Raw genomic sequence first — 18,300 nt, 5'->3', positions numbered from 1 at the left:
TGAATCTGGAGTCCACCAAACCACACACTGTAAAACAAGACCACCCCACCCCGTTTTCTGTGTACTGCCGAATTCAGAAACGCCCCGCCCCCTCGTCTGAGTCTGTCCAATCACAGCGCTGGACCCGTGTTTATGTGAGAGAGCAAAGACGAGGTTAAACTCAGCGAAACAGACACAACGAGCGCGGAGAAATAAGAGCACTGAGTAAAAACGGAGAAGAAAGAGAACAGAGTGAAAACGGCTAAAAACCAGAGCTTCTGCTCCTCGCTCCTCACTGAAATGGGTTGAATTAGATAGAAATGATTAAAGTTAATTGTGAATGGGGATGTTTAACCTTCTCTGACAGATCTGATCAGGGGTTAAGGGCTTGAAACAGATGAATGAAGCTGTGCAGTTATTTTCCCTCAGAACTGAAGCTGAGCAGGTTTGAAAACAGATGAACACAAAAGCACAGAGTGAAATCTGACCTCCACGCTGTAACACACAACAGCCACAGAGCAGGAAATTACAGGAGCGTTGTGTAATGGGTCCAGCCTCTGGCCAGCTGTTACACACACACACACACACTCCATAAAAGTTTATCAAAATAAATGCAATAAAACTGTCCCCAATTAAAGCAACAGAAGGGAGAATATTTACTGTAAAATTACAGCTACAGCTTCAACTTCAAAATCATTGTGATGCTCCATTGCACTTTAATAGAGAGAACACAGCCTCTTTGTTACTGCAGTTCAGCACTGCAGAAACTGCACCATGTAACTATTGGAGGAGGGTAAGAATCTACCCCCACCACACACTTGATTTCAGGACAGTGGTGTAAATATCAGTTATATCCTGCAACAGCAGGGGGAGCCCAGGAGCAGAAAAACAGAGTTGTACCAAAAGAGAACATCCCCGTTGGTTGGTTTCCCACTCCCACAAGCACAGAGTTGGTGCTGGTCGTCTGCGTTGCGTGACGTAGAGTGACGACTCTCTCTGGACGATCAGCGCTCTGCAAGGTTTACACGCCACGGTTTAGTCCCTACTCGACTCGCTCTGAACCACGAGAGAACAGCCACTAAACAAGAACCCGCTTCCAGAACCAGGACCTGATTCACCTGGTGGAGGAGGAGAGAAGTCGGGTAGGGACCATGCAGGTGGAAAAAGTCTAAAAATGTACAGAGACTGGAACAATGAGTGAATTTCTGTTTGTTTAAATGATGTTAGAAAACAGACCCAAAAACTCAAGCTTGGTTTAGTTTAGATGTGTAAAGGAAGTCGAGCAGAGACACTTCAATTCAATGACAGCCGTGATAAACACTGGATAAAGAACTGGATCTGAGCGTCTATAAACAGTGCTGAAGGCCAGTCACAGTAAACAAACCCTGACGTGTTGGTGGTTATTTCTCAGCTGGACAATCTGGACGTTCCTGCCGTCAGAAAGTAAAATAAAGCTGAGAAAGCGTGGGACGATTGCCATCTCCGTGGAAACCGGGCAGATATCCCGCCTCCCGAGACGAGGGCTGGTTGCCACCGCGATCGGATGTGGTTTCCCAGGATACGGAGTCCATCAGGGGTCCAGAAGATAGAGGGTCTCCCTGTGAAACTCTGGATGCCATAAAGGTCTATTCATGAGCCCACAAAAACACACAGGATTTGGGAAAACCATCTTCACTCGAGCGGATTATCAGGGCAAAGGCAACAGGACGGAAGAGAGACTTCCTGCTGTTTTGGGGAGTGTTTTGTTCTAGAGGGACACTTCCTTTGGAGGACAGAAAGACTTCAATCAAAAGCCAACGTCCACAGAATATGAGCATGATGCAGACATCACATTCTCCACGGAGCTGTACACACTCAAACGTTCCCAAGTGTGTGAATATCGTTGACCCACAGGATCTTTACTGTTTTTATTAAGTATTTTAAAGGCTTCACAGTTTCTGTTTATTTAAATTCACAGTTTTGATTCCTAATTTTGTGAATAAAGGAAAACCAGTTTGTTTACATTCTGAAGCTCCACGTGTTTGAGGTGGGAATGTGTCTTTGAGGAGATAAAATGACTGTTGTTTTTGTTGGTGTCTGAAATGTAAATTGTCTGTAAGTGTTTATTCACTGTTTGAATTTCCACAGAAACTCGTGTAATTCCAGCTGTTTAGTTTGTAGCACTGTCGCTAATGCAGTTAGCCGTCTACCGAATTTGGAGACATTTCCACCTTAAGCGATCAGAAACAGCAAAATTAAGTCAATATCAATCACCTATAGAGCAGGAATAGAGCAACATCCTCATCTCAGTTCGTGCTTTTCAACGTTTGGAGTCTCTCCGTTGTCTAGAAACCTCCAGATGCATTTTCTGTGCCATGAGCAGTTTACAGACCCTGGGGCTTCGTAAAAACATCTCAGACCAGTTTCCATCTACAGTTCCAGACTGTACTCAACTCACTGTCCTTCAACTTCACTCCACAGCACAGTTTCTCAGATTCTCCGCCGTTAACGTTTTTAAAAAAAAGTTTTAGGCAAAAATTTTAACACAAAACTTGAAAAAAAAAAAAAGCTGGGGAAAAAAGTCTGAAAACTGAAAAAGTCTCAGGCATTTCATGTTTTTAAAAACTGTAAATGTGCTATTAATTGTCTGGAAACAAGAGCATGGTTATGGTTTCTCTTTCCATCTGAAAGTGTTGGAAAACACTGTGACGTCAGCAAACACCCACCCACCCATCGGGTCCTCAAGCCCTACACAATTTGCTCAGAATCCCTTCAGCTCTTCAGTGGTAAAGAGGAACACCATCCAATAGAAAGAAGCAACTTCCTCTACATCTTTATCATCAAATTAAGTGTTAAGTCAAAAAGAAATGACAGAGCGTCCTCATGTATAACGCAAGTCAGCAACACAGTCAGAGCGTGAGTTTACCACTCCCTAAAACTGCTTCCTAGTGAAGAACGGAGGGTTGACATCATGAGTGAATGGTTCCAAGTCTTCTCAGGGGCGGTTTTAAGCACATTTGTTATATCTGTTTCGTATGAACCTCATCTTTTCGGTTCTATTCCTGGACAGGAGCACGGAGAGCTGCCACTCAGACTAATCCACACACAGCAGCGTCTAATTACACTCAATGATGATAATCAGCTTTTTATGCTCTGCGTCACGGCAGTTCAGGCTGTAGCTGAAAGCTCTGGGTCTGCTGCAGTAGAGTTTCATTCAGCAAGAGCAGGTCCTGTGGTTTAAAGGGAAATGCAAAGTGAAGCGGTTGTTATTCATCTGCGCGATGGAGAAAAACAGGCTTTCATTCAAATCGATATCTGAGTGCAATGTGACTGTACTAAACACACACCTTACATCCGTCAGAGCCCAGCCCTTTCTGGAACGTCGTGGAAGACTTGGCCTGAGAGGTCATTATTAATATTTCTCGAAATACGCTGCACATCAAATCAAATTCTCTGTTGACAAGGCCACAGGACCGTAAAAACCCCATCCAATCATGTCACTCGGACCGAGCTGTGTGATTGGATGGCTTACCTACCCGTCTACGACATCACGCTCAGAGCTGCTCTAATCACCCAGAGCCTGAAGAGTCACACAGAGAGAAGAGGGTGAAGCAGAGTGAATGTTGAGGTAGCGGTTGGGTTTTTTCATACATGTGAATGAGACATGATGTAGGTGGATGGTGTCTGAAGGCGAGGCATTGTGCTGCTCCCTCTGTGCCGTTTACCCAGCCATGTGCAACCTCGTGTTTAAGAGGGAGGGCTGAACATCGGAGTGGGACTTTTACAGATGGAATTACTGGCTTACACTAGTTCCTACAAAATCACCTACCACAGCTTTAAGGCAGGGGTTAACATTTTTCACAAGGCGACTCTTTGGGCTTGTGATATTTTTGTCTTCCAACAGACTCTCTTAAGACGCTATAAGGGGGAACTCCCTTATACTGACTGTTGTGTGTCAGTGCACTGCTAAGAAACTGACCACATTACAATCAATTTGTTGGGGCGGCAACACAGGAAAAACCCTGGAAGACCATAATAAAATACATCATTCACAAACAACCCCAGCAGGGGTCAGTTCGAGTGATTCATATCATATCAGTCCATACATCTACAGCCAATCAGACACAAGCTCCCGATTTAGGAACCACCCATAGACTCCTCCAATAACATCCAGTGGAGACAATCAGACAAGCTCCCAATTTTGTAATGTGTGCTTATGACTCTTCCCATAAGGTCCAGCTGTTTCTAAAATGCAACCGATACAGATTGATCCACACAAACCCTTCAGTGTCAATGGACCTCAGAGTGTGGGCTTCAGCAGGCATCCGCAGCACCCCTTAAGTTTAGTTCCACTGCGAGTTCAGTCTCTCCAAAACACCTCCATCTGCCACCACACGGGAGCTGTACTTACGTTTACACAAATAGTGAATAGTATACTAGAATTTAGCATCTCTACTTCTCATATTAGAGTAATATTAGATGTTTGGAGCCTTTGTAAATTCACCGGAGGACAGCGTAGAACTTGAGTCTAATGATTGTTTTGGTAATTTCTAATTTGTTTCGTTCATAAAAAGACACACGTGAAAACTACTGCGTATTTTATTAATTTAATGGGATCAAATTCTCAGTCTTTCTCTGTGCACACTTCAAGCCACATGTTACATAACTACTGATGTGTGGCCTGGATTCAATAAAGCGCACTAGTGTACGTCACACATTAAAAGATAATATTCTTAAAGAAATATTGTGATAACTCTTATACTGAGATGTTGTGTACAGGTGTTAGACGATGAAACTGAAACCCCTGTCATTGTAGTGTGGGAGGTTTCATGGCTAAATTGGAGCAGTCTGGTGGCCAATCTTCATTAACTCCACACTGCACCAGTAAGAGCAGAGTGTGAAGGGTTAATTAGCAGAGGGTAAGAGCAGAGTTTTGCTCAAAATATTGCAATGTTCACAACATTATGGGTGACACACCAGAGTTCAAAAGAGGACACATTGTTGGTGCACGTCTTGCTGGTGCATCTGTGACCAAGACAGTCTTTGTGATGTATCAAGAGCCACGGTATCCAGGGTAACGTCAGCATACCACCAAGAAGAACCAAACACATCCAACAGGATTCAATGTGGACGCAAGAGGACGCTGTCTGAGAGGGATGTTTGGGTGCTGACCCAGATTGTCTCCAAAAAACATAAAATCACGGCAGAATTAAATGTGCACCTCAACTCTCTTGTTTCCACCAGAACTGTCCGTTGGGAGCTCCGCAGGGTCAATATACACGGCCGGGCTGCTGTAGCCACACCTTTGGTCACTCACGCCAACGGCAAACGTCGGTTTCAATGGTGCAAGGAGCGCAAATCTTGGGCTGTGGACAATGTGAAACATGCATTGTTCTCTGATGAGTCCACCTTTACTGTTTTCCCCACATCTGGGAGAGTTACGGTGTGGAGAAGCCCCAGAGAAGTGTACCACCAGACTGTTGCATGCCCAGAGTGAAGCATGGGGGTGGATCAGTGATGGTTTGGGCTGTATCATGGCATTCCCTTGGCCCAATACTTGTGCTAGATGGGAGCGTCACTGCCAAGGACTACCAAACCATTCTGGAGGACCATGTGCATCCAATGGTTCAAACACTGTGTTCTGAAGGCGGTGCCGTGTATCAGGACGACAATGCACCAATACACACAGCGAGACTGGTGAAAGACTGGTTTAATGAACATGAAAGTGAAGTTGAACATCTCCCATGGCCTGCACAGTCACCAGATCTAAATATTATTGAGCCACTTTGGGGTGTTTTGGAGGAGCGAGTCAGGAAACGTTTTCCTCCACCAGCATCACGTAGAGACCTGGCCACTATCCTGCAAGAAGAATGGCTTCAAATCCCTCTGACCACTGTGCAGGACTTGTGTATGTCATTCCCAAGACCAACTGACGCTGTATCGGCCGCAAAAGGAGTCCCTACACCACACTAATAAATTACTGTGGTTTCACTTTCATTGTCCAACCCCTGTACGTGCCCCACTGGCCGCTCTTAGTGGTAATCAATCTATTGATATTTTCACTTTAGGATCTGCTGTCAGTTGCTCCATTTCCATAAAAAGTGGGTGTTTTAAATTTGTTTGTAAACAGGAACTAGTCCAACATCCAGAAACACTTCCAGTTCAGCTCCTAACAGAAGAACATCAAACACATGGAAGGCCCTGGCATCGACACACAGGTTAAAACCTTCTCTTCAGAAGCACTGTCTTATTAGAAAAACATTTTAATATCTCAGTACAGTGTGACATGTTTGATCATGTTAAAACTGAATACACAGTGTACACACACACACCCGAAACTCAGCTAATGTGTTGTTAAACATTAAGCAATTGTCGTGTTGCAGATTGTTTATCATTTCCCGTAATAGCCTTGTAGATATGACTGGGGTCATTCATCCGTCTCTGAGTTGACAGAGCCTTTCAGACAAATTGGGGACAGTGTATTCGCCTGTGGGTCATCGGTTTTTCCATTAGAGAAAACAGACAACCTCAGCGAACCCTCCCCTTCATATCACCTCTCTTTACCCTGAACAACCCCGAACACAGACAGATACAACACACTCCACTCGACACAGGGTCCCAATGCCTCTCACTGCGACGACTACATTCTCCTCCTCTTCCATGAGGGAACACAGTCCTGTTTCTTAACGAAGCGTCTGTGACCTGCTTTGGTCCAAACCCCACGAGCCCCACAGCAGTGTTCTCCCCCTGTGTAAACAGCCCCTGTTCAGAACGCCCGCTTTCAGCACCTGTTCCTTTAAATGATAATGAGCCGCTCGCTGTTCACCCCGACCCCGAGCGCACAGCAGTGAGGAGCGAGGAGCAGAAGCTCTGGTTTTTAGCCGTTTTCACTCTGTTCTCTTTCTTCTCCGTTTTTACTCAGTGCTCTTATTTCTCCGCGCTCGTTGTGTCTGTTTTACGCCGTTTAACCTCGTCTTTGCGCTCTCACATAAACACGGGTCCAGCGCTGTGATTGGACAGACTCAGACGAGGGGGCGGGGCCATTCTAAATTCTCTGCACTTTTTTTTAACAGTGTCCTTGATGTGTTCTGTATTTCTCTGTATAATATGATGTAAGACCAGTAGCAGTGGAGAGCTTAGGGCTCATTGAAATTCTGATGAGAATCCAGGAGAGTATTCACAAGGGTGAACATTAAAAAGAATATCCACCCACATCCACAACTCACTCTCCCTCCCTCCCTCCCTCTATTACAAACCCTCGTTCTGCTCTTTGGCCGCCTACATATCACATCCTAATGCTTCAGACATCTGCACACCCTGCGTTAACTCTAAAATGAAGGGTAAGGAGTTTGTCTTCCCTTTCAAATCTTTTTAGGACACTTACACTAGACATTGGGAACGTTTCTGTGAGGATTTGATGGCATTTAGAAACGCAAGAACCAATGAGGTCAGATGTTGTTCAATGATTCATTCTGGATCACAAACAACACACCAACTCATCCCAATGATACTGGACGGAGCTCCATCTCTCCAGAGAACACAGTTCCTAATTATGAGGGGCTTTACAGCCCACCAGCAGAGACTTGGCATTGGAGACGGCGGTCCATGCTGCTCCTGATAATGACTTAGAAATAGAGTTAATGTCATTACACAACAGAGTTTCTGTTATTGTTGTTATTATATATAGCTAGGCTTTACTATGTTCACAAGCTACAGTCAGGAGTCCACGAACGCAGGGATGTGTGTACGTCTTCCTGATGGTCTCCATGGAAACAGCTAACACATATCCATGGAAACAGGTCGACGGATCTCAGGAATTACATAACGCCGTACAGTAAAGCGCCACTTCTGGCACTAACCCATCCCACATGCTCACAACTCATAATCCAGCAGAGAGATGTTCTGTTCTCTCTCCGTCTCCAAGAAGACCTCAGTGAGACGAGAACCTGACTCTCAGCTCACAGATGTGGAGAACCAGCCCATACTTACAGCCTTCTATTCGGTGCTGTCTTAGCTGTACTCTTTCTGCACTCCTAGAGTTCACACGACGCCGAACACACTCTGCCTCTCTTTTCTGCTGGAGATTTATAGCGACATCTTATACCTGTGTGTAGAAATATACCTTTGTGGTTGTCGTTCCATATTTGTTTGGTCTCGTTTAGGTGGCACAACACTGAAAACTAACTCTCTCTCTCTCTGTCTATCACTGTCTCTCTCTCTGTGTATTTCTTACTTTGGCCCCATCTGAAAGCTAATAACAGTTTTTACAATCAGATTTATTACAGCAATAATTAGAGACAGCAGACAAGAGATATCTGTGTTATGATAAACAAAATGTGTGCAGTGAGGGGGTGGGGTGAGAGAGAGAATGAAAAAAAAAATAAAGCAGGGTGAGAGAATTTAAGACAAAACCCAAGCAGCACAAAAAGAGAAAGTAAACAGAGAGAGTAAGTGCAGTGATATCCATATCTCCCTTCCTCATTCTTGTTCATCGGCTTAAAGATAAGTCATCAGTGATAAATCTTCTCTACAAACTTTCTGTAGAGGCCTACGGACACCCAAGAAGTGCCAACTGATCCTATAGAAAGTAGCATAAACGTTTCTCAGCTGATGTGACAGATCTAGGCGGTTTGAGTGCATTAAGCAGTTCAGTGGCGATGCGTGAGCAACTGTTTGAGGTGGTGGGGAGCAGTGGGACTGCCTCAAGTTTTGGTAAAAGCACACTCCTCATAATCATCACTAGAGATGCACGATTTATCAGTGGCCGATATTATTTGCCAATACATGGATTTATTTAAGTTATTGTTATCGGTCCGATATTGCTTTTTTTCAGCCGACATTACACTGATAACGGTGCTTTTTTTATGCTCGTGCACACGCACCGATGCCTGTATTCAGTTTAGTCATTTAGAGTCTGAATTTATTACTGAGACACAATGTTTAACAATTACAAAACACTGGCTCAAACACCCTGGCTGTGTCTGAAATCGCCCCCCTATTCACTGGTTAGTGTACTATTTATGTGTGTCAGCCATTTTGTAATGTTGTCCGAATTATCATTGAGCGATTAGACTCCCTATATAGTACACCAGATTATTACCCACAATGCACCAGTGAACACAACGCACCAATATTCCAGTGAACAACCGATGTACACTATTTACGGACTAATATCCCACAATACATAGCGGTTTTTATCCAGCCAGGCTGGGGGTCACTAATGTTGTCAAAAAACCTCTCCTGTTGGTAGAGTGATATGAGTTTTGTTTCTAAAAACGTAGGTTAACAGCATGTTTTAGTAAATGAGATTAAATTTGTTTGAGTATAAAACATTAGTTATTAATTGTTGTTAACTGTAAAATAAGTAATAAAAATGCATTCAGGTCGTAGGGATTTCTAATCATTTAATCTACAATATTATACACAATTCTAGATTAGTTTGTACTTGATAAAAACCAGGCGGTGTATTTGAATTATTCAAATGTAATAGCTATAAAGCTAATATTCAGCGTTGGGTGTTCTGAGGTAATGATGAGCCCTTTTGTAAGTCTCGCCTTGTGGCCACAGCAGTAAGTTACAGCTTACCATTGTATTTCGTCGACAGACACAGCTCGTCTCTGTCTCTGTCTTAGGGCTAAAATCTTTATTTTTGATTAATATTCAATACACAGTGTGTGCCTTATACGAGACTATTGAATAAATGGAGATTGAACGCTGAAATAAGACACGCACATTGTTTTCATTTATTACTAGGGCTGCGAATCTTTGGGAATCCCACAATTCGATTCAGAATCGATCCTTGGGGTCACAATTCGATTTTTTTCAGATTCTTTCAAATCCAAAGTGTTTCCAAACGGTTGCTTTCAAAGACCGCGGAGTCGGTTGGATTTCTTTTTCTTCATCCTCCATACTTTAGAACATACAACAACAAACACCGCAACACGACGCTACACACACCCTGTAGCCCACTAGACTCGCACGACTGTACATAGCCCACGCTGCTTCCTTGTTTTGCCTAGCACTACGGTGGCTGAGAACGCACACCGGCACCCGCAAAAAATCGATTTTTTGAAAATGAGAATCGATTCTGAATCGTTCAATGTTAGAAACGTGATTCGAGCTTGAATCGATTTTTTCCTACACCCCTATTTATTACGTGTAAAATAAAAACAAAAAACACAGATACAAAATTAAATATTTTCAAAATGATTACAGAACACATTAATAAAAACATTACCAAACTACATTTCTCTTGTGTACTGTGACAGAAAGTCGAGATGATTTGTTTCCAGAATAATAGAGTGTTGTCTGAATTCCTCCTTTTGTGTCACTCACTCCTTCCCCATTTAGTGTTCTACACAGTGCAGTCTGTATAGTGAACAGTGAATGAGTGGATCATTTCAGACACAGCCCCTCTCTCCCTCACTCCGGTGCTGCACTAATAAGCGCTCCTCTAGAAACCAGTCGTGTGGAACCAGCTGTAAATCTTTGATAAAAATTTAAATGAACTTCAACAAAATAAAAAGGAAAATCCAATGTAATCCAATGTGAATTTGCTTTATCTACAAAAAGGTTAAATTATCTGTATCGGCTACAACAAGGTGCTAATTATCTGTTAGCGTATCGGCCCAAAAAAGTCCAAAATCGGTGCGTCCCTAATCATCGCAACACTGGTGAAAAGTGAAAGGAGTATATTTAGAAGTGCAGCTCTAGTGAAACTGACAATTATTCATCTGTCCTTGCAGATTTGGAACAAAATTAAACTTTATTGTAGTTAATATGAGCTTTATCTCAAACTAAGCTTGAGCTCATTAATCAAACACCAGGTTGTTTTTGTGCGAAGGACAATTGGAGCCTGCTGCAGTTTAAACTCAATCTCAGATATCTCTTCAGATCTGTGTATTAAACACACACACAGAGAGAGAGAGAGAGAGAGAGGCCTCAGCAACACTGAAGAGAGGGCAAAGCATTTCTCTGATTACTCTTTAACACAATGAAGAGCACAGAGAGGGAGGAGAAGCAGCTGCCAACGAGCCCAGCGTGCATTCAGCTCGGCGCTGAGCACAATGCTCCATTCAAACCTGAACAGGGACTGAAATATAAAAGCCCTGATATGATACATTAGCTAAGAATTAGAGGCACTTTAAGTCTACAGAGGAATACAGCAGAGTTAATCAGTCTTTCTTTTAAGGGTGTATATAATCTACAGCTCTGCAAGGGTTAAATCTGTAAATCCTGAGAAAGGAACAGAGTTGAGTTAACCCAAGACCCTTTTGGTGCTTTTCCCCTGTCGGGTACCTACTCCACACAGCTCTACTCTCAACAACGGCGGTGGTAACGTTAAGCGGTGTTTACTCATGGTGTATTGGCGTGTTGTTGTTGTTTGGGACTGAACACAGCTCCGTCATCAGTTCAGACAGATCAGTAGAGTTTGTTCCTTCCTTGTTGCAGCGTCCAGCTCTCGCTGGAGTCTTTCGTCGGCCACCGATCCAAGGAGCGTTTGAACCTCTTCAAAAGACCACGGCGTCATTTTACGAGCTGCCGTCGTGAGTCGGATAAAAACAAACGTGATCTCTGCTGCAGCTGGAGATTTTACAGATGGAGAGTTGGTGCTGGTCGTCTGCGTTGCGTGGCGTAGAGTGACGACTCTCTCTGGACGATCAGCGCTCTGCAAGGTTTACACGCCACGGTTTAGTCCCTACTCGACTCGCTCTGAACCACGAGAGAACAGCCACTAAACAAGAACCCGGGTCCAGGTACAGGCTTTGCCTAATGGAAAAGCAAAGAGCCAGCTAGATACCATGCCGTGGAAAAGCAATTCCATTAGTTTGTTTCCCATTCGCAGTAGTTTGTTTCCCATTCGCAGAGCCAGGGAACACTGTAAGGTTCTTAAGTGTGCAAACTGTGTGGAACTGTTTTTCTTGTGTACAGTACTGTAAACTAATACAATAAACAGTACAGTACTGTAAAAGTTAATACTGTAACTTGAGTACATACTGTAAACTAAAAAATGGCAACTGAATATTTACCATAAAATTACAGTAAACTGTAAAAGTACCAAGTGTAAATGTACTGTAAACTTACAATGACAATACTGAACAATTACAATAAACTAAATAAATGTAATGTAAATTGTTCCTTAATGCCTTAAATTTACAGTTTTAATTACAAAGAACTGCAAACCTGAGCCAAATTAATACAGGGCTTTCAGGGTGTCTCAGGGTGAACACATCTGTTAGATCTTAATTCATGTTGACTTAGATGTGTAGGACCATTGCATTCTGCAAATGTGTGGGAGTGTGTGTGTGAGAGAGAGAGAGATGCCTTAGCCAGATGGTGCAATGTTATTACGCAATACTAAGCAGGGCTGACTGTAAAACGCTCCTCCAGTGACCCACAGTGTAATATTTTAAGTCCACTCCACAAACCCTCCAGTGTCCAGGAGGATTTATGAGCAAAAGACAGCAACAAAAGGGTTAAACATATACACAACATGTCTGAAAAATTATAAACTCTCCTCACACTACAGTGTGTCTAATAATCTATTATTAGACACTCATACCTCGGTCAGTGGACTGTTCTCAGTCCAGACACTGAGGGGTTTAAAAACTCCAGCAGCACTGCTGTGTCTGATCCACACTACACCAGCACAACACACACTAACACACCACCACCACGTCAGTGTCACTGCAGCGCTGAGAATGATCCACCACCACATCACACCTGCTCTGTGGGGGTCCTGAGCGCTGAGGAACAGGGGGAGAGGGGAGTGACAAAGTATGCAGAGCCACAGATGGACTACAAACTGTAATTGCAGGAGGAGTAAATTATGAGAAGTGTAGGGTGCGGTGAACCAATAATACATAAGCTCCAACTTGACCCAGATTAGAAACAGAGAAGTGTGTGTGTGTTATCTCAAGCGTGTCACAGAACAGATGTGATGTAGGGTGGGGTCAAGGAAAGTTTGTGTGTGTGTGTGTGTGTGTGTGTTGCACACGTTGGCTCTAAAAAAATATATCTGGGTGTGGTTCCATCTGAAACATGTGGAGAGCTGTTCATTTTTAAAACAAAACAGCCACAAAGTCCCCAGCCCACTGACGCCTCACTGGAGTCCCTTCAAAGCTCTTAATACGAGATAAACCCACAGTAACACTTTCTAGACCAGTGGTCCTCAGCCTTTCCAACTCAAACCCACCCGTCCACCACCAGGACAGGCCTCAGAAAACCACACACTCTATTCATTGATATCAGAAGCACAAATACGATTTAAAGGTGTATGTTGTGTAGCGTCTAACTGTAATACGTCTATCATTCTCCCACTATTTGGTCATTTTACTGCGACTGTGTGTAATTAAAAATCACAATTGTCATTTTATTCAACAACAAATAAAATCACCTAAAAATGAAGCGGTGTAAAAACGGCGAGTGAAGAGTTTATTGGGCGCTCCATCAGGAAAAAGCTCAGTTCAGACCTGGTACTGGAACATCCTTCTCTTTAATCACAATTCATCTTTTCACTGTCCAATGATCAGCACGTGTCTCCAAAACCGTAACTTCACAGGAGAAGGAAAACACCTTCTTAACTTTCAACGGAAGTCAACATTTTACCCTCAGTAAGTTTGGAGCATTCCTATTGGTCCATTTATCATGACATTCTCACACAGTGAAACATAGTCTCTCAGTCCGGAGACGTTCATACGTGCAGCGCACAGCAGGAGATTATCTGCGTCAGTCGCAGAGAACACGTGCTTTAAGTGTGGGGACGGAGCCTGTGCAGCGCGTGCAGGAGAAACTCCGGAACATTTCCGGCTCCGTTCTTTACCAGGGAACAAGGGGCATAAAGGCTGGGTAAAATGTGGCGGGTCACGTTCACACACACACACAGATTTCACGGGTAAACTCCGGAACACTTCTGGATCACCGCACGTGTGTGAATGGGGCAGTGGAGTTGTTGTGGATTAAAAAAATAAATTACTTTTTAAATTAAAAAACATCCGAGAGGATGCATGCTCCCACACTGACAACATCCCAGACACACTCTAAACAACTGATCACTGTATGGCCCTTAAAGGACTGGCTTTTCCAATGTCCGCTTTAACTTTCAATGCTTTGCCGCTGTAAGGAAAGGTTCATCTCTGACGTGTGCTAATCGCAGCCAATTCCGTTTTCTCCAGGATTTCACTCGCAACATTTCTGTGCATAAAGTCTACATTTGTGAAGCCGCGACTTCTCTCCCGCCTCCAATGGACTTCTTAAACTGAGCGTTTTTTTTGTTTGTTTTTTGTTGTTGTTTATTATTTGTGCCTCTCTCTAACCTGAGACCTGAGGACATGAGGAAAAGGACCGAAGGCTGACCTCTGAATGAAGCATTCCTGAAACACTGCAGTGCCCCCACCCAACACACACAAGCTAAATGTAGCGCTCCTGGGCCTGGCCTTCAGAATAGCTCACATACAGTAGATAACTCTCTCTGTCAGAGTCCCTCCAACAGCTCTGCTCAGGGGCTGCTTACAGATACATGTAACAAACTGAAACACAGTAAAAAAAAATAAAAAATAAAAAAAGAGTCACACACTACACCAGAGGCCCGTGCAGTGTTTCCAGACGTGGAACCAATTTGCAACAGCAGTTTAAATTGCAATTACAATTTCCCAAATATAATAATGTCCTTCACTTAAAATAAAGGTAAAAACTTTATTAAATTACAATCAGTGACAAAAGCTAAATAAAAAATATATGTTAATAAATTACAAAATAGCAAGTGATACTAATAGAATACAGTAGAACATTAAATGCAATATAAGGGTTGTAATATACTCGAACTGAGAGTAGAATATAGACAGTAAACATCTGATACTGCCTAAACAACGGATGAAAAAAGGGCAGTAATCTTAAAACACCCCTCAGAATACAAATCAGATTCACAGTAAATTTTAGGTTTAAGCTACACATCTGAGGCTGCCTAAGCTCCCTGTCATTGGGAGATGCCACAGCCATCCGTAAATCACCTGGAGTCCGAGACAGAACGACTGGCCTCACTGTGACTGACCCTCTCTGTCCCTATGTCAGTCAGCGCAGATGTATGTATTATAACATAGAGCCAGACAGTGTTCTCCTCCGAGCGTGTTCAACTCCACATGCAGGGAAAATAAAATAAAATCCCACAATGAAAGTAAACAAAATTAGAGGACATTAAAGTGGGTTGAAATACAGTCTGCTAATTGATACTAGGCAGTTAATGCAGGTACTAGGAGTGCTTTAGTTTTTGCATATCCTATGTTTTTGCTGAACTTTACCCCCAAATTAGTTATTGTTAGTGCTGATGTATGAGGACAAATCAATATCACAATTAACTGTACATTTTAATCACCATTTCAATTAATGAACAATTCTTTTGTTTTTATATTTTTGACCCTCATTGTTCAGTGACTCCAGTAAACTCCAGTATTAAAGCTGGGACATTTTTTCTAATGTCACTGGGAGCTTGTTCCTCTTTTGTTTTTTGAGCACTGTTTATATTTGGTGTGTGGTTGTGCTTTGGCTGAAATAGTTATTTCTCATTTAACTTCTTTTTGTTCAGTGTTGTCTTAATTATAGTCAAACACAGCACGGCCAAACCACAGACACTGTTTTTCATTGGTACGAGCTGCTCGAGTCGCTCGGTCGGCCTCAGCATTTAGGTTCTCCTCCATGTTGCTTCCATGTGGCAGAATCACTTCACTACAGCATGGCAGTGTGGTTTTAAAGGTATATGAACACAGATTGGGGACATAAAGCATATAATTGATATAGACAAGATTATGTTGATTAGAAGTTCTGAACGTCAATTTTGATTAGTTTTCAATTAACTTCCCACCACTAGTCATCAGCAATCCCTCCGTCAAGTAAGTCTCCCACGACTGTACACAGTCCCGACGCTGGGGTTGAACCTCAGTTCCTCCAAAGCACAAGAGGCCAACCCACAGCTTCTTTTCAAGCTGCTACTAACAACATCACTGCACGGTATAACACACTGGAGGAGAATGCAAACTGCCCAGATCTATCACTCGGCTTCAAACCCGTGACTTTCAGGTGACTGAACCAGCACTGAGACCAGACTACCTTATTCTGTATAATCAGACATTGAAACTGGAATATAAAAATGACAATGATGAAGCCAAAATAACGGTAATGTCCGTATATTGTACAATAACTTAACATTATTCCTGTGACAACCTTTTGCTCTGACAGTGATGGTTTCATAAATGATGAAAAGCATAAGCAGTTGTATCATGGTCTCTCTCCCTCTCTTCAGCTTAGGAAGTTTCCAGCGAGTGGATTCACAGCTGTAGGAGAGAAATCTGGCAGCAGTGGGATATGACCTAAGCCTCTCAGACGAAGCTGAGCACAGAGGATTGCATCATGGGGTTATCACACAGCAAAAATGATCCAGTACGACTCTACAGCTCGAGGCTGTAAAACACCAATCAGATTTTCTATTAAAAAGGGTCCTCATTAAAGGGTGAGAGAAAAAAAGAGAGAAGAGAGAGAGAGAGAGAGAGAGAGAGAGAGAGAGAGAGAGAGGAGGAGAGAGATAGAGAGGAGAAAAGAGAGGAGAGAAAGAGAAATAGAGGTAGGAGAAAGAGGGAGAGGGAAAGAGTAATAAAGAAAGAGAGAGAGTGATAGAGAGAAGAAAAGAGAGGAGAGTATGACAGTAGAGAAAGACAGTATGAATCTGCAGTGTGTGTAGTGTTTACAGTGTGACTGTAATAACTGTGGGGTGATTATAATCCAGTTTGAATCTGCAGTGTGTGTAGTGTTTAAAGTGTGACTGTAATAACTGTGAGGTGATTATAATCCAGTATAAATCTGCAGTGTGTGTGTGTAGTGTTTACAGTGTGACAGTAATAATTGTGGGGTGATTATAATCCAGTTTGAATCTGCAGTGTGTGTAGTGTTTACAGTGTGACAGTAATAATTGTGGGGTGATTATAATCCAGTATAAACCTGCAGTGTGTGTAGTGTTTACAGTGTGACTAATAATTGTGGGGTGATTATAATCCAGTATGAATCTGCAGTGTGTGTGTGTAGTGTTTACAGTCTGACAGTAATAACTGTGGGGCGATTATAATCCAGTATGAATCTGCAATGTGTGTGTAGTGTTTACATTGTGACAGTAATAACTGTGGGGTGATTATAATACTGTATGAATCTGCAGTGTGTGTGTGTAGTGTTTACAGTGTGACTGTAATAACTGTGGGGTGATTATAATCCAGTATGAATCTGCAGTGTGTGTGTGTAGTGTTTACATTGTGACAGTAATAACTGTGGGGTGATTATAATACTGTATGAATCTGCAGTGTGTGTGTGTGTAGTGTTTACAGTGTGACTGTAATAACTGTGGGGTGATTATAATCCAGTATGAATCTGCAGTGTGTGTGTGTAGTGTTTACATTGTGACAGTAATAACTGTGGGGTGATTATAATCCTGTATGAATCTGCAGTGTGTGTGTGTAGTGTTTATAGTGTGACTGTAATAACTGTGGGGTGATTATAATCCTGTATGAATCTGCTGTGTGTGTGTAGTGCTTACAGTGTGACAGTAGTAACTGTGGGGCGATTATAATCCAGTATGAATCTGCAGTGTGTGTGTGTGTGTGTGTGTAGTGTTTATAGTGTGACTGTAATAACTTTGAGGTGATTATAGTCGAGTATGAATCTGCAGTGTGTGTGTAGTGTTTACAGTGTGACAGTAAAAATTGTGAGGTGATGATAATCCAGTATAAATCTGCAGTGTGTGTGTGTAGTGTTTACAGTATGACAGTAATAATTGTGGGATGATTATAATCCAGTATAAACCTGCAGTGTGTGTAGTGTTTACAGTGTGACTGTAATAACTGTGAGGTGATTATAATCCAGTATGAATCTGCAGTGTGTGTAGTGTTTACAGTGTGACAGTAATAATTGTGGGGTGATTATAATCCAGTATAAACCTGCAGTGTGTGTAGTGTTTACAGTGTGACAGTAATAACTGTGGGGTGATTATAATCCAGTATAAACCTGCAGTGTGTGTAGTGTTTACAGTGTGACTGTTATAACTGTGGGGTGATTATAATCCAGTATGAATCTGCAGTGTGTGTGTGTGTAGTGTTTATAGTGTGACTGTAATAACTGTGAGGTGATTATAATCCAGTATGAATCTGCTGTGGGTGTGTAGTGCTTACAGTGTGACAGTAATAACTGTGGGGCGATTATAATCCAGTATGAATCTGCAGTGTGTGTGTGTAGTGTTTACAGTGTGACAGTAATAACTGTGGGGCGATTATAATCCAGTATGTATCTGCAGTGTGTGTGTGTGTGTAG

The 18,300-nt window shown here is 42.6% G+C and overlaps 1 protein-coding gene across 3 annotated transcripts in view; it reads right to left on the bottom strand.

The window, feature by feature from the left end:
• The window catches only part of add1 (adducin 1 (alpha)), a 61,452-nt gene that overhangs the window by 36,954 nt on the left and 6,198 nt on the right, over positions 1-18,300 (bottom strand). The gene's annotated exons all lie outside the window — the stretch shown is intronic.

Source organism: Hoplias malabaricus, chromosome 15, assembly GCF_029633855.1.
Source record: "Hoplias malabaricus isolate fHopMal1 chromosome 15, fHopMal1.hap1, whole genome shotgun sequence".
In the NCBI taxonomy this organism is placed as follows: Eukaryota; Metazoa; Chordata; class Actinopteri; order Characiformes; family Erythrinidae; genus Hoplias; species Hoplias malabaricus.
Note: the sequence above shows the minus strand (reverse complement) of the source record. Positions and strands in the feature narration are given on the sequence as shown.